Source organism: Myxine glutinosa, chromosome 9 (assembly GCF_964187855.1).
Source record: "Myxine glutinosa chromosome 9, kmMyxGlut1.1, whole genome shotgun sequence".
NCBI lineage: Eukaryota > Metazoa > Chordata > Myxini > Myxiniformes > Myxinidae > Myxine > Myxine glutinosa.
The window spans coordinates 136,035,213-136,049,690 of NC_136269.1; the positions used below are offsets into that span (position 1 = coordinate 136,035,213).

Genomic DNA, 14,478 nt, shown 5'->3' on the forward strand with positions numbered 1-14,478 from the left:
AGGTCCCACTATCAATTTTGCTCGTCCAAATTCCAACCAGTTCAAAAATTTTCCATTTACTGCCAATTCTACCCACTATTATAAATTTCGTATCAAATCACGACCATCATCATCACAGTCCGCTATATCCTAGCCTCGGTGCGTCATGACATCATTAAACTCGGTTCGTAAAGCCGAGCAATGAATTCGGGTGGTTTGGTCGCCTGCAGGTTGAATCCATCCGGCTTTCGGTTCAAGGGAGGTGGTTTGGTTGGACCGAGGTTCCACGCACCATCTCGGCGCGGCACCTTGCGGTCCCGGGCCCGATGGCTCAATCTCCCCCGGTCGGAACCCCGTCCCCACGAGGAGGCACCGTGCCGCTTCCTCCCACTCGCCCTTGAACCGGACCGGTCGCCTCGCCCGCCAAGGCCCGGACTCGACCGTGCGGGGCGGGGCCAAGCCCGATTCGGCAACGACGCTTCGAAGAGAAACGACGCAGCTTCGATCCGCGCCGGGCCCTGCATCCAACAAAGCACGCCGCGCCCCGAGCGCTCGCATCGGCTATCCGTCGCCCTAACCGCTAACCCGGTTACCGTCGATGCTTCACTTGCATGCTCACACGCATACACTACCCCTTTCACCCTCACAAAACCCGGCGTTCCAACGCCGTCCGTACATTCCACCAACGCACTCCCTGTTACAAACCACACCTCTCGCGCACACTCGCCGCTCGCACACCTCGGTCCACACCTCTCCTCTGTTACGTCCTCTGTAACACTCACCATGGGCGTGCACTCTGGCATCCACCCACTAACGCATTCACATGGGCTCTCCCACACTCGCGCTACCACCAATTCAGGTGTGCTTTCTCGCACACGTTCCACCACCACCTTACTCTCCGTGTCACACTCACCCTCGCACGTACACTCCGTATTGCTCTCACTCCCTGTGTCACACCCCGTACACACCGACGTGCATTCTCGCTCGCACTCGGTTTCACTCCCACACTTTATAACACACCCACTCGCCGACGCACACTTTTTCCTCACACGCGTGCCATTTTTACTCACACGGGACCCTTCACCAACGCCCGGGTGCCATATCGATCCCAATCGCGCGACAATTCTTTTGTCGCTAAACATCCATTTACAAAATCTCCCAGCACAATACACAGCACGTCTCACCTTCGGGGTTCTTCTTCCTCCCTGCACCAAAACCTGCAAACTTCCATTCGGGTTAAGCACAGCATCGTGATGTGAGCAGGGACTTTGCACATTTTCCATTTCTCCCTGCAATTCCCGGGCTACCTCCGTCATCTCTTCAATTTTAATTCCCAGCACTGCTTTGTCTTTGTTCCCCTCGACGACCGTTGGCTTTAAATTTAATAAAACACCCTCTACCTCATCGGTCGCCGGCTTTTCCAAACCCCGTGTCGCGATTTCTACCCCCGTCATTGTACCCGTGCTTTCCTCCGCTTCGCTCAACCGGCGCTTCTCGACCCGCGTTACCTCCTTGTGCACCCCTGGGACCCTTTCGCCCAACTTGCGGTCTCTGTCCCTCTGCTCCCTTGCCTCTCTATCAGCCCTCATTCCGTTCGTTGTTGCTTCAATTTGGTTTCTCAATTTCTCCCCCTCTATTCTCAGCATCTCGGTGAATTGCGCCATGAAGTCCCCCACATCAAAGCCCGCTGCTACGGTCACGGGCGCGGCAAAATTTGGTGCCGCTGTAACCACGTGCACGAGAGCGCCATTTTGTGCACCTGATACCCCCTCAACCACACCTTCTTTACTCTCCTCCACCATTTTCCCCACTTCTTCCCTGGGGTCCTGGGTCGATTCTACCCCACTCTCCTCTACCGGAACCCAGCCGTCTTGATCTGCCATAGCGCGACTTTCAAAATTCGGGTTTTTTTTGTAAAACAAAATCAAATTTCGGTGTCTTTATAATTTTGACCAAATTTTTTCCTAGATGTTTTTTTTTTTAATTCGGTTCGGGCCTCGAATCTCACTCCTCGACACCAATTGTTACAGATCGCGATTAGATGTTATTATGGGCCGAGCGGATGGTCCACCGCGACCTAACAGTTCCCCCGATTCTTCCCCAACTCACCCGATTCCACTCGAACGTTGGCCAAATCGCGCTACGCTAAATCAATGATGGAAAGGACACAACGACTGGGATAGATGAAACGACGCAAGGGGTACAGTTCTCAAGACCTCCGGAGGAGGATATAATTAGTGGTGGAGAAAAGGGGTAGATTACAAGGTAGAGTGAGGTAAAAGACAGAAGAGATGGGCACTTAGTTACAGTCTTATCTTATCCCCGACAGACCACAGACAAACGGAACAAGGCTGACTTACACAGGGATTGATGGCAGGAAGGGACAGGCAGTCGATAGCACAAGGTGCACCTTGGCTCGGGGACAGGATCAAGCACGGTCCAAGAGATGCAGGGAGGCCTCACAGCGCTCGGAGGTGGCGTCTTTCTTTCTCCAAGCTCCGCGCGCATCTGACGTCACCTCCCTCTCGGCTGCGCATCTGACGTCACCTCCCTCTTCCTGCGCCTGCTCAGCGGGGAGTGACACGCCCTCGGCTGGTTGGCTCCGCCCCAGATGGGACCGGTCCGCCGCTTCTATTGGGTGCGGGGGTTACCGGGCTCTGCCCTTGACGAGGAGCTGACAGGGAGCCCCTATTTGGTAACCCCGTCGAGCACATGTTCGATGGCGGCTCGTTGGAAAGGCCTGGTGCCCTCCCAACACCCCCTACCAACCAAGCCGGAGTGAGGACGCGCACTCCCCGCGCCCGCCGCTGCTGTTGTTGTTGTTGTTGTTGCTGAACCGTGAGGAAGAGCTGCGGGGAGGTATTGGGAGGTCCTAAACTTCCTAACGGTGCCATACAATCACATTCTGGTGCAACGAAGAGTCAGAATTAATGGAAACGAGTCCTTAACTGACATAGACTAAGAATAACTAGCAAGATGTCCTATAGTTGTCTTACATGAGATGCGGTGAACCTGGGTGCGACATTTAATGGGGGAAATAGGGGGAGGTCGGGTCTACAGAGTGTTGTTTACAGAAAATGGGACTAGGGAATGGGGGATTGGGGATAGTTGGGAAGTATTGAGGAAATAGGGGAATATTTACAAGCGGATATGGATGGCTGCAAATCCCATATCCGCAACAATACATTATTTTCTCCCTAACATAAACACAACCTCAAAAACCATTACTTGTAGGATACCGTGTTTCCTTCCTTTTTCCCCTCTACTCTTTTCCTGTTCCTGTCCTTGTTGGCTGGCAGGAGATCTTACAGGTATGCACACTCCACTTTGAGCTGTCTAGACCGGTTTTGAATCCTTATGGAGCAGTTGTCCTGATGTTTTGTAGGTAGAGCGATGCATGGAATATGTGTCCCACCCCTCAGATCACTGGGGGACTTCAAATATTCCATGGTGTCGTTCACAAAGAAGGGGCGAGTTATCGCCAACACCCTGGACGAATTACAGATTCCTGCCATAACGTACGTTGGGAAATGCATCAGCGGCACACCTGTACCCGCAGCAGTCATACAAACCAGCAACCATATGGCTGCACATCAAACGATGATTTCCTTGCTCATTGTGTCTAACTCTTGTCCCACAGTCTGTTCGTTGCCTTTTTACCCTCTGTGACCTCATCCTTCCATGAGCCTCGATCTTAGATCGGAAGAAGAAAAAAACAAATAGACAGCTCCATCCTCACATACCTCCTTGCCTAACCCTAACCTTCATACTCATTTAGACTTGATACTAAATTTCAGTTCCATGTTCAATTACACCATCAAACCCAATTAGGTACACTCTCATACTCAGATTATAATATGATTTCCTTTTCAAGGAACTTCGATGCAGGAGGAGGTCATTAGGCCTATCAAAGCCTACGCAATTGTTGAACAACGTATGGTTTGTCGGTCTACTATCTTTTTAAATGCTGAGCTTTGGTATGACTCGATCGGGGTTCAAACTCCAACCTCAGAAATGACGCTCTGGAAGTTGTCTAACCATCACGCCACTGAGTCTGGTTCATAGGGTACACCTCTAACCTCATCATCTCAATCCTCACACCTATCCAGCCTCAAATTCATACTCTCAATTGCTGTCTAGCACCTCAAATCAACAGCCCACTCTTTCTCCCATAAGAGCTTCCAAAATGTCACAGCACAACGCTGTTGGTCGTCCCAAAAGTACTAATGATACCTGAATCTTTAACAAGGATACACCTGCATACATTCAGAAAAAGTCACATTACATACCCTGTTCTGCCGCAGTGCCTCTCCTCGTCTTCCTGTAGTACCTGCTGGGTCGTGTTCCTTTCTTCTGGATCCTCCCCGAGTCTGTGCTACATGCTACGCCATGATATTCAAGGCCAATCGCAACGAACCGAACTGCGCATCCTTGTCTACTCCCTTCGGCAGCGGACGGAGCCTGTTGCTAGGCTCCCACCTCCAGCCTGTCCTCCCTCTCTGCATGGCTCCCACCCATCGTCGCTCCTCTCGATCATTCCCACCCAAACACCAAATTGCACTCACCCTTATCGATCCTTCCCCATTGTGCCCATCCTATCGTCCGCCTCGCTCCCAACAATCCGCACTCCTCCCCATCGCTCCAAACCATCTTCGCTCCTCCCATTCTCGTTACACCAAATGCCACTCACCCTTTACCGTTCCTTATCATCGCTCCATTCCCTTGTAGTTTCACCCATCACCCCCTCTCAATGATCCTCACTTCTCCCCATCACCCCCTCTCAATGATCCTCACTTCTCCCCATCACCCTCGCTCCTGCATCTCCCTCTATCGTGTCCTCGCATCGATTTCCCTTGTCTTCACCAATTTAAGAAAATTGATGTTTTGCTCGTTTCGCTTTAGACTTTTAATTTGCAGAAGGGACCTAATTGATTGGACCTTTCGTCAAACACTGTCTTGTGAGCTAGTAGTTTTCAGATGTGGCTTTGTAGAAAATTGTGGCTTTGAAAGGAGGTTTCAGTGAGTTTGTGCGACGAGCTGCCAGTTCAACTGTACCAGATATTATCCAGCATCAATGATGTACTTTTTGTGGTTCTGCAGACGGCCAAGTCACATGGGAATTCTGGATGGATGCTCACGAAGGATTACCCTGAACCACGACTCAAGATGGATGGTGCCCAGCGGTCACATTTTCAAACATAGATGGTCCCTTGTGGGATGTTGAACTAAAGATCAAGTGAGTGAGAAGGATGTAGAGACTTGACGGGCATATAGCTCGTGCTGGACCCTTTTTTGGCCCATCTGCCCTCGGGACGACTATATCAGGCCACCTGGGGCTCTTGGAGGAGCCTGTACGTAAAACATGTACATGCTAGGCCAGATTAACGACACCATTGAAGCGCAAGCCAAGGGCTCTTGAAGATCATTCGAGATCAATATTGATAACTACATGGTATTCATAGAATACTTACCCTGCGCAGTCAACTTGTTGTGAGCCAACTCTTCTATTTTTGAACATTGTTTTTCTTTAATCCAATATGGCTGCCAGACCACGTGAGCGATGACATCATCAATTTATATTCTCCAATATAATTGTTGCATAGATCACGCTCAATACATTTCAAACTGATCAGACTAAGCGTTGTCCCTGTCGAATTATGACATCATAATTATGGCACCAATGATGTCATCGTTAACGACACCTATTCCCCATATGGAGTTCTTTACAATGAGCCATGTTTCCATGCAGCGGTTTTGGAGATATAGAGGTGCATCATTTTTCGGTTTTTCCAAGATGGCGCCTGTAGCACATACCCGATGATGTCATGATTATCATTAAAATATTTTACAGGAGGAGGCGTTCCTTTGGTGAAAATTCCGTGCCCATCAGACCAACAGTTGCTGAGAAAAAAAAATCATAATGATCGGATAAGTATACTTGCCGAATGATGACGTCATAACGAAGGCATAGATGACATCATCATTATCATATATTATTCCCCAAAATGAGTACTTGACAATGAGCCATGTTTCAATTTTTTCCATGAGCGGTTTCGGAGATATAGAGGTGCAACATTTTTCCATTTTTTCCCAAGATGGCGTCTGTACCACGTGATCTATGACGTTATAATTATCATTAAAAAATTATACAGGAGCCGCTCATGTTCTGAAAATTTCGTGTCCATCGGACTAACAGTTGCAGAGGAATTTTTGTTTTATTCATACTGATCAGACCAAGCGTTGTACTTGTCGAATTATGACGTCATAATTAAGGCACCGATGACATCACCATCAACATATCTTATTCCCCATGGTGAGTACTTGACAATGAGCCACGTTTCAATTTTTATCCATAGAGCAGTTTGGGAGATTATAAAGGTGTAACTTTCTTCCAAAATGGCGTCCGTACCACGTGACCTATGACGTCATAATTATGATGGCAAAATTCTACAGGCAGAGGCGCTTCTATGGTAAAGTTTCGTGTCAATCGGACCAACGATTGCCGAGTAAATTTTTTTTTTTAATGCAGACACGTACGGCACACGGCACACGTACGTAACTGAATGCTTAACCCCGCTTTTCCCTTCGTGAGCGCAGGGTGAATATTGTGGATGATCGTATGACAATACCTGTAACCTGTCAGGACGTCCCAATGGCACGCAAAAGTAGATCAAGGATGGCAACGCGAATTTGGTTGGGATCCGGATCAACGTTCCTTTCCTGGAGGAAGCAATGGACCCCTTTTCCCTCCTCAACATAATGTATGATTTTGCTCCTGAGGCCTGCAATGATGGGCTGTTCACCAGGTGATAACACATCAATCCTCAAACTGAAGACGTTGCCAACACCTGATCGTCCGGTCACATGAAGGTGGCAAAAGTTTTGTCGAACAAGTTGAAAGAACTTGCTGATGCACAAGACCAATCACCACAAGACCAAGCAAAGGCCATGCACTCTTGTGAATGGTCTTGAAAAATATTTGAGAATAACATTCACGGTACACTCTGGACTTCTGTTTTAGGTCAGGTGTTGGCTTACTGGTTAAGGTAGCTCAAGATCTTAGGGTCTTGAGTTCGAGCCCCGGGATCATGCCGATAAATAACACCAGGTGCGTTGACTCGGCAGGTCATTCTTCCGAGGTGGGCAAAATGAGCACCAGCTTCCTGAAAACAGGAGCACTGCATCAGCGGCACAACTGCGCTTCCAGAAATGATGCAACCAGCAGCCACAGGCTGCATACAAAACGACAACAATTTCGGTCTTCCCTAGGCTTTCATCACCATATATCTTGTAAAAGCTGAAAAATAAAATCGCTCACTCGGGTCATTGAAATCAAAGGGAGGAGCAAAGAGCTCCTACCTTTATATACAGTCACTTGAAAAAGTAAGTACACCCCATGTAAAGTTTTGACTTTTTCAACATATTTCAACATACAGCTATTTGATCTTCATTTCAACAATATTGATAGATAAAGGTGATATAATATAATAAATATCATGAAACATTTACATTTTGTCGTCCATTGTATAATTTAAATAAACATAAATGCAAATTTCGCATGTGGAAAAAGTAAGTACACCCTTGGCTCTAATAGGTGGTATTGCCCCCTTTGGCAGAAACAACCTCAAGTAGGCGTTTCTTATAACTGTCTACCAGTCTCTGACATCGACTGGGAGAAATTTTTGCCCACTCCTACATGCAGAATTCTTTCAGCTGTGTGATGTTTGAGGGGTTTCTTGCATGCACAGCTCGTTTCAAATCCCCCCCAACATCTCGATGGGATTTAGATCCGGGCTTTCACTTGGCCATTCCAGAACCCTCCATTTCTTTCTTTTCAGCCATTCCTTGGTGGATTTACTAGTATAGTTTAGGGTCATTGTCATGTTGCAAGGTCCACCTTCGGTTGAGCTTCAACTTTCCGACAGATGGCCTCACATTATCCTCAAGCACCCTCTGGTACAAAGAAGAAATCATCGTGGATTCTATGCTGGTGAGCTGCACAGGCCCTGATGCAGCGAAGCTGCCCCAACCCATAATATTTCCACCACCATGCTTTACAGTTGGTATCAGGTTCTTGTGGTCAAATGCTGTCTTTGGTTTTCGCCAAACATGTCTTCTGGTACTGTGGCCAAATAGCTCTAACTTTGACTCATCTGTCCAGAGCACATTGTTCCAGAAGTGCTGGTCCTTGCCTCGGTGTTCATTGGCAATCTTTAGTCTTGCCCTGATGTTCTTTCTGGACAGCAAAGGTTTCCTCCTGGCACACCTCCCATGTAGATCAAATTTGTGCAGCCTCTTTCTAATGGTAGACTCGTGCACTTTGACATCAACAGTGGCAAGAGCTACCTGTAGGTCCCGTGATGTCATTCTGGGGTTCTTAGAGACTTCTTTCAGCATCTTGCGGTCTGCTCTCGGGCTGAACTTGCTGGGGCGGCCTGGCCTGAACAAGTTGGCTGTTGTTTGTAATCTTCTCCACTTGTAGATGATCTTCCGGACAGTCGAATGATTGATTTCAAATTGTTTGGAGATCTTTTTAAATCCATTCCCAGACTCGTAGGCATCTATAACCTTCTTTCTGAAGGCCTCAGAGAGCTCTTTTGATCTAGGCATGGTGACGCTGCACACTTCAACAACAAAGAGCAAACCAAACTAAATGTCTGAGGTTTAAATAAGACAGGTTCCTCCAAGATCCTCTCTGACGATGTTCTCATCATTTGCACCTGAGCTGGTGCACCTGATTCTAATTTTAGGTGTTTGAAGTAGTGATAAATGTAGGGGTGTACTTACTTTTTCCACATGCGAAATTTGCATTTATGTTTATTTAAATTATACAATGGACTACAAAATGTAAATGTTTCATATTTGTTATATTATATCACCTTTATCTATCAATATTGTTGAAATGAAGATCAAATAGCTGTATGTTGAAATATGTTGAAAAAGTCAAAACTTTACATGGGGTGTACTTACTTTTTCACGTGACTGTAAGGGATCATGTCTCTGTTTGCAGCTTTAACCTGGCGACTGAAAATACATTTCCCAGCTTCTACTGGACGAAATCCGCTGAAAATTTCAGAAGTAAATGCTTTGTACATTGAGGTAATATGTTCCAAATTTCAGCAACGTCCGTTTATGCATTTCTGAGTTATATTTAGCAAACCCTCGAAATCACGTTGGTGTCCGTCCATCCGTCCACCAAAAATGTGTTGGCGCTCATATCTCAAGGACTGTACATTGAAACTAGCTGAAACTTAGAATATACATCGGCCAATAGGTCTAGTTAATGGCTTTCGAAACAAATTCCACCGAGGTTTTTGCTTCACATTTAAATATATATAAATATATTAACATAAATAAATATATAAAAATATTGTTGCGGATATGAGGACTGTATATTTTTTTGATTGTGTGAATTATTATTATTGTTTATTCTGCGCCCCCTGCCTCCGGAGCTGTGTAAAGGTAAAAGGGCATCCCATAATTAGTCCACAAGCATACACGTCAGCCAATAATAGAATACCCCTGTTCGATAGTTATATCTTATTCTGTGTTTTAGGGTAAAGCTGTGTCTCCCATTAATTGAAGTACTCCATTGCACCAGTGAAAGAGATAGATTCCCTTCATTCCCATTCCCAAAACCTCCATTCCCCCTTTTCGTCGTTTGGCAATTACCTCCCCTCCAATAACCGCCATTGACCACGAGGCAGGGTCAGAGAAGAAAGGCGTGTCTCCACCTCGTCATAGAGGGGAGGAGTGAGCCAGCCCCACTCGACCAACCATGAGCCAGGGGTTTGGCTAGAGAGGGCGGAGGAAGAGCGATCGGGGAGGTTCGCAAAGGTTGAGGGGCGGGGCCTATATAACCCACAGCGCGACGCTCCCCAAGCAGTCGAGCTTTGAAGAAGAAAGAGAGGCGCTGAGAGGAGGGAATGAGCAGGCGTGACCACAGCTAAAATCCGCAGCGCGACGCTCCCAAAAGAGAAGCTGAGACGAGCTTTGAGAGATGAGCTTTGACCGGCAGACAAAAGGGAGCCCAAGCCGTTGAGAAGAGAGAGGGTCCAAGAAGCAGAGCTGAGTTGTGTGGTTTTGGTCGTCAGTGGTTGCGTTGTGGTGGTCAGTGGTTGCGTTGGTTGCGTTGAGTTGTCGGTGGTGAGGAGTGATTGGACCAAGAGAACATAGAGAACATCCAAGGAGAGGACATCCCAGAAAGCACAAAGCCTGTTGTAATCCTGGAAAAGCAGCGGCGGCCACAGCAGCAACAACACCCAACAGCCGCTTGGGGCCTGGACGGCAGTTTTGAGCAGGGCCGCGAAGGAACGGCGGCTGCTAAAAGCGCCGATCGTGCTGCACAATACAACTCCACGCCATCCTCTCCTTCCAGCCAACTCCTGTCATCATTCCCCGTGTGAGTCTGTCTTTTGTTTGTTCTGTCCCTGGGTTAATTAAGACTGTAGGTAAGCTAGCGTTGCACTGTGTCACCTGCGTCTTATGTGTTGTAAATAAACGTGACTGCTTTCTTTTTGCTTATGTGTGTAAATAGTAAATAAATTTAGTAGTATTTCCAAACCTTTCTTTGCCTTCGTCTTCCTCTTTGCATTCGTCGTTTTAGTCTTTTCCAGATTGGGCAGCTGCGGTGCGATACGGCCAAAGTTTGGGGTGAATCGGGTGAGTTGGGGAAGAATCGGGGGAACTGTTAGGTCGCGGTAATACACCACCGCTCGGTCAATATAACATCTTAACCGCGATCCGTAACAATTGGTGTCGAGGAGTGGGATACGAGGCCCGAAGCGCGCTTAACGCGCTCAAAATTACGAGCTGCTGAAAAATTGTGTTTTACAGAAATAAAACCCGAATTTTGAAATCGCGCCATGGCTGGTCAAGGCGATCGGATGCCGGTGGGTGAGCTAGAGATAGACGGGGTGGAATCGACCCAGGACCTCGGGGAAATGTATGTGGAGGAAGGGGAGGAGGAGAGCAATGGCAATGTGGTTGAGGGAGTATCAGGCGCACAAAATGGCGCTCTCGCGCATGAGGTATCAGGCGCGCAAAATGGTGCCTTTGCGCACGCGGTTACAGCGGCACCAAATCTAGCCGCGCCCGTGACCGTAGCAGCGCCGCTGGGGAATTCGGACCTTTTTATGTTACAAATGGGGGCCCTTATGGACAGGCTAGAAGCAAAAATGGATGCTCAGGGTGAGCGAATGGGACAAATGGGGAACCGGATGGATGCTCAGAGTGAGCAATTGGGAGTAATGAGGGACGAAGCGAGGGGTACCGGTGAGGGATTAGAAAAAAAATTTGAGGGGTTAGACAACGGGATAAAAGAGGTGAAAAATGGGTTAATGGGGTTAGAAAATAGGATGGAGGACAAATTGCGGGAAATAGGGGAACAATCTGCCAGGGAAATCAAACGAATGGGGAACCAGATAGAGGAGGTGCAAATCGGGTTAGAAAGTAAACTGGATGCTCAGAGGGATGAATTGGGACAGATGAGGGTGGCATCTACAAAACAGATGGAGGAGATGAAAGAGGGGATACGACGAGGTGTAGGTGAGGAAGTTTCGGGGCTACGCGAGGAGGTAAAGCGAGGTGAGAAGCGTATGGAGAAAGAGGTGAGAAATGGGACGGCAAACTTACAAGGGGGAATAGAAGATCTGACGGAGGAGGTGGAACAGCTGACAGAGGGACAGACGGAGTTAGTGGAGCAGGTTCAAAAGAACACTGCGGTACTAGGAGGGTTAAAGGCGACACAAAAAGAAATTAAAAATGACTTAATAGCGACACAGAGGCAATGTCAGATGGTACGTGAGGGACTGACAATGAGGTTGGATGAGGTGACAGAAGTAATGGAGACAAAGGACCGGCAGGTAAGGACGCACATAGAGATGGTCAAGGTAGCCTTAGAGGACGAACTTGAGGAGACGCACCGGGAAATAAAAGAGGTGAAGCAAAAATTAGAGGAAGTGGAAGAAGAGGTGAGTGAAATTAAGAAGGGACGGACAGAAACTAAGAGGGAGATAAAGGAGGAAGTAATGGAATTGGTACAAGGTCTGTGCTCGAATCGTGATGTGCTGCTCACTAACCAAATAAAGAGTTTGCAGGTGGCAAAGGAGGTGCGACGACAAGGTACAGAGGTGAGTGGCAATGTATATGATGTGAGGAAAGCTTCAGTCGGCTTGGGGATTGGTTTGGATCCGGGTGTTCGTGAAAGGCCGTTGGTGAAGTGTGCGACAGGTCTGGTGTGCGAAAAAAGAGGTGTGTGAGAATGTCCTACCATGGGGTGTGTGAGGAAAAAGCGCGCGCCGACTAGTGAGTGTGCTGTCGAGAGTGAGTCGGTAGTAGCGCGTGTGCGAGGGAGCACATGGAAGCGCGGTGTGGGGAGTGTTATGGAGGAAGTAACGAAAAAGTGTGCGCAAGAGGATGCGCGAGAAAGGTGTGTAACGGATGGGTGCATGGGGAAAGCGCATGCTGTCAAGAGTAAGGGAGAATGCACGCCTGTGGTGAGTGTTACAGAGGATGTAACGGGAGAGTGTGCGCAAGAGTGTGCGCGAGAAAGGTGTGTAACGGACAGGTGCATGGGGAAAGAGTGCGCTGTCGAGAGTAAGGGTGAGTGCGCGACCGAGAGTGGAGGTGAGAGTAGTGAGAGTGACACGGAGCGTGAGTTGGTTGTGACAGGTGAGCGAGGATGTACACCTGGAATGGAAGGATGCACACCTGGAATGGTAGAGCGTATGTGGGAATGCACACTTGAGTTGGTCGTGAGGCACGTGGTTGGGTGTGCGAGTGAAAGCACACCTGTGATGGTCACAGAGGAGGTGACCGAGGAAGGGGCGCGAAGAGGTGTGTTGGTGAGGTGTGCGAGCGACGAATGTGTGCCAAGGTGTTCGGTGGTCAGGTGTGTGACCAAGTCTGTGAGCGGAATGAGTGTACCGAGGTGTGTAAGGAAAGGTACGAGGAGCATGGGAACAGCTGGAGGTATGAGCAAGAAAGGGGTAGCGTATGCGTGTCAGCCTGCAGGTGAGGCATCGACGGTAACCGGGTTAGCGGTTAGAGCGACTTTTAGCCGAATCGGGCCCTCGGTGCGTGCCGGGCTTCGCGTGCCGCGAGAACCAGCGGGGATCCGAGCCACGGCGGGTTCGAAAGGACCGCCGTACGCGATCCATGCTGGGCCTCGCTTGGAACGGCCGCGTCTGTGCTCCACTAGGCGGAGCGGGCAGCTCGATAGGAAGGGTCGTCATGGCGACCACTTTTTGTTGAGACGTGCCGGCAAGTCGAGATCGGGACATTGGATGGCTCCACGCCGAGGTGGTGCGTGGGATCTCGGCCCGGGTAAGCCCCCGTCCCTGCCCCGAATGTGGGACGTATCCAGCCGCTGGCACAAAACAACCCGCATTCATTGCTCGGCTGTACGAAGCCGAGCTTTAGACGTGAATTGGCGCACCGAGAGGATCTAGTAAGTAGACGGGTGATGAGGTTAGTGTTTTGGACCCAAAATTAGAAAAAGGCAAAATTTGATGATTGGTACGGTGATTAGCAGTAAATGGCAAATTTTTGATTTGTTGGATTTGGACGAGCGAAATTGATAGTAGGACCTCCCCGATGTGGTGGGATGGCAAATCCACCATCCCTCACAGACGGGGGGGGCAAAGGAGCACTAGTTTATGGGGTGTATGGCAGTGAAAACTAGCCCGGGTGGGTTAGGATTTTGTGTGTAGGGATCTAGAAGAGATTGACATTAGGTAACGTTAAAGTTTAGTTAGTGACTGATACCTGTAGTGGGGACGTAGTAGCTTAGTGGATGATAATGACGAGGGAGCGCAATAGTTTAAAGGGACGACTGGGAAGCGCAAGTTTCAGAGGGGAGTAGTTAGATGAGATGATGCCGTGTGTTTGAGGATTGAACAGGTGTGATTGCACAGGTGTGCAACTGAACAGGTGTGTGGAGCAGTGTATGAGTGAGTGATGGTGATGTGTGTTGTGTTGACCAACTGGTCCAGGAAGAGGAGGAGGGTGCAGGTGGCACCAGGTATGATTGCACAGGTGTGCAACGACAGGTGAATGGAGGACAGGTGTATGGAATAAATGGTATGGAGTATTGGAATGGATGGTCGTGGAGTGAGTATGGTGGAAATTGTGGAGTGGAGTGGATGGTGCGAAGGTGTGAATGGGGGAAGAGTGGACCCCCATCATGGATACCCGGGGCGGGTAGTGTAAGTGTTAGGTAGAGGGTACAGGTAAATTGTGGTTGGATATTGGCATCTGTGGTGCGGGTGAAAGAATGGTCTTTGGATGGGTGCATTAGTGTTGTGGAAATGGCTGGGCGTGTAGCCTGTTAGTGTGTGTAGTTGGTTTGGGCACTCCGCCACTGTAAGGATGTCGGCCAGGTGAGGCCGCAGGTGGGCTCTGGGAGCCGGTAGTAGTTGTTGTGGATGGGGCCCGAGGATCCGGAGGACGGACCCGGGTAGCCCAGTGCCAGAGGGCACCGAGTGGGGTGACAGAGCC

General features: G+C 48.8%; 1 protein-coding gene across 1 annotated transcript in view; it reads right to left on the minus strand.

Moving 5' to 3' along the window:
- The window catches only part of BEAN1 (brain expressed associated with NEDD4 1), a 77,453-nt gene extending 72,893 nt beyond the window's left edge, over positions 1-4,560 (minus strand). The window contains exon 1 of the mRNA XM_078784977.1: positions 4,269-4,560. The gene's annotated coding sequence lies outside the window, so the exon portion shown is untranslated. The remainder of the gene's footprint in view (positions 1-4,268) is intronic.
- Positions 4,561-14,478: the final 9,918 nt, after the last annotated feature.